Here is a 6,045-nt window from a genome sequence, read left to right as displayed (position 1 = left end):
TTGATATGCTGCACACTTACCATGCACACCTATGTGAACACCGATGAGGTGCCAATCACCCATTGGATGTGATGAAATATAGAAAAATTTTGTATCCAATGAGTGAGCGACACCTCATCCATGCTCACATAGATATGTACGGTATGTGTGCAGCATATCAAATATATATATATATATATAATTATAGTAACTAATTTTTATGTTATAATATTGTTTTTGATAAATCAAAAATATTTTTTTCTCAAATTACAAAATATATTATTTTTTATTTAATAAAATAGCATTATATTCATTTAAGTTAATTTTTCCTAATTTTTTTTGAAAGAAAACACATTAATCCGGAAGAACTCGCAGTTTTAATTACAGATTCAAACAATTAAATAAGTAAATTGTCATTAGATCATTCGAATGTCGATTCCAACGAAAGAGATTTATAAGCTAAATTTTGTGCGACACTACTGACAGATCTTCTCATATGTTGTAATGATACAAAAATCGACTAATGCAGCAACCGTTGAATATCCAGCACTATTGCATCAACTGGATCTATCTCCTTCATCTTGCATGTCACCACTTGAATTACGATCAGAGAATCTGAGTAGATATAAATATCTTCAAAACTTTTTTGGAAAGCACAAATCCATACCAGTTCGAATAGCAAGTAGCTTTGCTCCTTTGGCCGAACGAGGATTACAAATAATAGAAGCCTTAGCACCCACAGCACATTCTCGATTATCTCGAAACACTATCCTGACACTATAATAATTTTGGTCCCCGTTATAAGCAGCATCTACATCCATCCTTCAACTTATCAGTTAGCCGAGGTTTCCAAACCCAATATGAACAAAGAGCCATCGTAAAGCAAGAGTTTTCATCTACAAATTTGCTTTCTTATAAACCTCCAGTACACTCAAGGCCCAATGAACATGAATATTTTTCTTGGGAATGAATTAGTTTGCAGGATTCAACCCAAATAGCACATGCCATCATAGCAAACATTTCAAACTCATCCAACTTCAATACTATCGAAATACCACTAACACAATCAATAAAAGATGTATCTAGAAATGATCTCAAAAATCTCCATAAAATTGTATTTTTCCACATAATTCGAACTAAGGGACAAAAAATTAAACAATGAGAAGTAGTAGCATAGTTCAACTTACAGATGGTGCAAAACCCATTAGTTGGAACATGATGCGATAATAAGTTCGCTGCAGTAGGCAGATAATCTCGGTGTCAAAATCAGACATGACCCACCAACCCAAAAAAAATCAGGTTTGGGTTTGGGGTTTTCGTTTTCAGGTCAGATCGGGTTGGACCCGAAAAAAATGATCGGGTTTGGTTGGGTTCGGGTCAACCCGGGGAGTTGACCCGAAATTTTAATTTTTTTTAAAAAATATATAATTAATAAATATTACTTGTATTTTTATATATTGTATGTCTGAAAAAATATTTATTATATAATCCTTATATAATCATTAGCATCTCTCCTTAAAAAATTCTAAATTGTATAATCCTTAGATAATCATTAGCATCTCTCTATAAAAAAAAATACTAACTTTTGGCAGTATATGTAATCTCCATAATAGTTTCCGCAAAGACCAGGGAATTGACTTCCAAAAGATAGCCAAGCTTGACTGAATACTTTTTGTTTGAACTCCCATTCCAGAACCGAGTGTCCTCACCTCCCAGCATACATAATGGGATATCCAAAATAGCTTCTGCCTCATGGATTGGAAAATTTTGTCTCAAAATGTCTTCATCCCACTGTCCTTGATCTGTAAAAAGATTTGTCACCATCATGTTCTGATCCACAAAAATATTTGGCCTACTTTTGAAGGATGGAATACTAGGGATCCAAGGATCCGAATTCACTAAAATCTTACGACCATCACCCACACGCCAACAAAGTCTTTTTTAATCAAATCCATCCCCAACTTAAAGAACGCCAAACATAGGACGGATTGGATCCTACACCTGCCACCATAATGTCTGTATGTCTGAAATAACTCGCTTTAAGAACTATTTCCATCAAAGATTTTGGGTATTGGATGACACGCTGCACTTACTTCGCTAAGAGAGCTTTATTGAAAGCCAATAAATTTTGAAACCACATCCCACCATGGCTCTTTGGTTTACAAAGACTATCCCATCTCACCTGAATCATACCTCATTTGTCAAAAGTTGTTTGCCCCCATAATTTTGCACAGATTGCTCAATTTCATGGCAAACCGAGATAGGCAGTTTGAAACAAGACATGGAAAATGAAGACATTGCTTGCAACACAGCTTTTATTATAACTTCTTGGCCTTCCATAAAGAAAAATTTAACTGACCATCCTTGAATTTTGTTACATATTCGTTATCTTAAATAGGAAAATTGGAGACGTTTATTGCGCAGAGAAAATGTTGGCAATCCCAAGTATAAATCAAGACCTTGAACCACCTCCACGGATAGTACATTTTTTATATCATCGAGGGCCTGAGTGGGCGTACTCTGACTAAATGTAAGATCATATTTATCATAGTTCACCATTTGCCCTGATGCGCGCTCATACATCTGTAAACAATTGCAAACTTGCATACAATCCTATCTTATTGCCTGAACAAACACTAGAATGTCATCAGCAAAAAATAAATGCGAGATAACGGAACTTGAGTTCGCTATCCTCGCCTCCTTAAACAGACATCGATCCACAGCTTTCAATAAAAGTGAAAATAAACCTTGCATACAAAACACAAACAAATAAGGAGATAATGAATCACCTTGTCTAAGGCCTCTCGAAGGATGAAGTGCCCCAAAGACTGACTGATTTATCCGAAAAGGTATGTGACATATGTAACACATCTCATTATTAGATTGACCCATTGCTCTACAAATCCCAATTTTCTCATTATAGCACACATGTAATTCCACTCGATTTGGTCATATGCTTTACTCGTGTCTAACTTGATTTCTGCAAATCCCGATTTAGCCTTCTTTTTGTTCCTTATCCAGTGCATGCATTCCAACCCAACAATGACATTATCCAAATTAGTCGTCCTGGAATAAAAGCATTCTGATAAGAATCAATAACTTGGGTGAGGACAGGTCTAAACCGATTGGTGATAGTTCGAGCTATGATTTTGTAACACGCATTGCATAAGCTGATAGGTTGGAAATCGTTCAAGTATAATGGTTCCTGAACTTTAGGATTTAAAGTTATAATGGTATGATTCCAACCTTTAAGATCACCCTGCTCATTAAGAATCGTAGGTGTTGCTTGAGTGGTCATTGGCAATAATAGGCCAGAATTTCTGGTAAAATAGAGCTATAAACCCATCAGGGCCCGGAGCCTTAGAAAGATGCATATCAAAGACTGTCTTACCAATCTCATCAGCTGAAAAAAGTGCACATAATCAGTGGTGGAGCCACAGTGATTGACAATCCGGGCTTTAGCCTTGGTGTGTCCCAATTTTTTTTAAAAAAAATTTATATGTAAATTTTGTATAATTTTGGATTAATATGATATTAGTCTGGGTAAATCAATTTAAAATATTAAAATATTAGAGTTTAAAATTCTAAACCGAGTAAAACTATATTCACTATATTCCTGTTCCTGTTCCGCCACTGCACATAATTGATCATTAATATAATTCCCAACAACTGGATCATCACACTCTATAACCTCATCAATATCCGGATGCGACGGACTAGTGGAAGAAAAAAGATTAGCAAAATATTCAGTAATAATATGTGTCATGCCTCGCTCCTCTGTACACCAATCACCATGTGGCTTTCTGAGCCCTTTAATAAAGTTAGTCTTTCGTCGATTGAGGCAGAAGAGTGGAAGAACTTGGTATTTCGATCCCCATTTTTCAGCCAATTCGCTTTGGACCTTTGTTTCCAATGAAGTTCTTCATGTTCGGATAACGTTTCTAATTATTTCTCTAATGCATTGATTCGATCATAGTTGTCTTGAGCCTCTTCAGAATGCATAATACGACCAAGATCCCTGCTTAAAGAATTAATCTTTTTACCCGACTAATTGAAACGATCACCTGCCCAACTTCTGAGTTTGCCACTGAAATGTGCAAGTTTAGCAAAAAAGCTAGAAATCCCTGTAACATTATCTCAACTCTAATTGAAGTCATCCAAGAAATCTTCTTCCAACAACCATTTGTATTCAAAGGAAAATCGCTTAGAATGTACCCCGTCGTTTGTTGCACCAAGTATTAAGGATCCTCTTTACACCTTAGATCATGTAGACCATAGGCTTCCAACGTTTTAGAAAAAGCCCGCATTTGTGACCCCGATCTCACTAAACCACTTTTTTCTCGGAGTCAAATATTACCTCATTAAAATCTCCCACAACTAGCCAAGGAATGTGCTGGAACTCTTGTAGGTCAGCTCCTAAGGAGTTGCCAAGAAGATGCTCATTTAGCAGCCACCGGATTGCCATACAACCCGGTAAATCTCCATTGATTACAATCATGAATAACAATATAATTAATATGTGCCCAAGTGAGTACGATTTAATAGTAACATCAACATACCCCCCTCTCCCTCCCCCGGCTACGATTATCACAATCAACAGAACGTAAGAAGAAATGATTTTTTTTCCTCTCAACTTAGAGGTAATTTCAAAATATATATGAATTGTTATTTTTTTATTGATCCTCGTAGATATAAAATTCTTTAAGAGTTATCTCAACGTATGCGAAGAAAACAAAATCATTACAAAATCTAATGACAGTCAACAACCATAATTTGCTCGGATTTCCTAGGTGTGCGGAGTTATGACGTGGAATGAGAATAATTTTTCGAATTACGATGTAAATGTATTTAGTATCTGATGGATTATACCAAAAATTAATTATTTAGGCAATTAAACTCGGGCTTAAATTATGTCCAATAAGGCTTTTAAGCCCAACAAGATAAAGTTCACAAAGGCCCAAGTCCACAATAAGTGTCAGATTTTTTATCAACAATTCACACTTTCTGATAAACACGAAAAATATTGCAACACAGTGAGAGTTACGTACAGCTTCATATTGAGTTGGGATCGACGATGATCATGTCACGTTTATCCATCAAAGTTCTGATAATTTCAGCTGGAATATTTGTTTCATTTGCTATATATGGGCATTACATATTCTCCGTTCATGAAATCCCTGTGATCACCAATGCGATCATCATCTCCATCATCGCCTCATGAGCACGTTTCCATCGGACCCAATCTGAACCTTCGCCCGAGCACTTGATTTCTGTCAAAACTCCTCCGCCTTCATATTATGGTCGTTATCCATTTACACAGTTTCCACGACGGGTGAGAGTGAAGACATGGTTGTGGAATTGGAACCGACGGCGGTTAACGGTTCAAGTGTGGTTATTGAGACTAAGGAAGTTTTGGATGAAGCTAAGCATATGATTATCGATTCAGTGCCTGCGTACAATTTGCCATCGCAGGAGATAATTTCTCCTGATCAACATCAATTGGAATTACTGTCTCTGCTGGAGAAACCTGTGCTCTCCCCGAGATTGTGCCACGGAAACCTAATCAAAACCAATCCTGATGTAGGTATATTAAGTTTTCTTCCGGTAACGAGTGCAAAAGTAAGTTGTGCAATTCCATTTCCAGGAGCAAAGACTCCAAGGGAACCGGAAACACTGGAGAGTATTTGGAAGATGATAACAGAATGTCAGGCGTAGCATCAAGCATGTGCCCAAATAGGGAACCAGTTTGAAAGGACAAAACTACTATGACTTGCCGGGCTCGGCGAGAACAGTCGCCGAATCAAAAGATTCGCCGCATTTCAAGGATGAAATGAGGCAAGAATCAAATACTTTAAGCGTGTGCCCAAATCTAGCGTTTTTTGTTGTGGTCGGATTTTGCCAATTTTTTAAATTAATAATTTCGATAAACTAATAACATATTTTTTTAAAAAAAACGACTGTATAAAATTATGTTCTATCAATTTTATAAATTAATAAATAAATATCATTTTTTAGTTTATAAATATACACGTATAATGAATTTTAACTAATAAACGTATAATGAAT

Source organism: Primulina huaijiensis, chromosome 11, assembly GCF_012295235.1.
Source record: "Primulina huaijiensis isolate GDHJ02 chromosome 11, ASM1229523v2, whole genome shotgun sequence".
Classification (NCBI taxonomy): Eukaryota; Viridiplantae; Streptophyta; class Magnoliopsida; order Lamiales; family Gesneriaceae; genus Primulina; species Primulina huaijiensis.
This window is presented reverse-complemented; position numbering follows the sequence as displayed.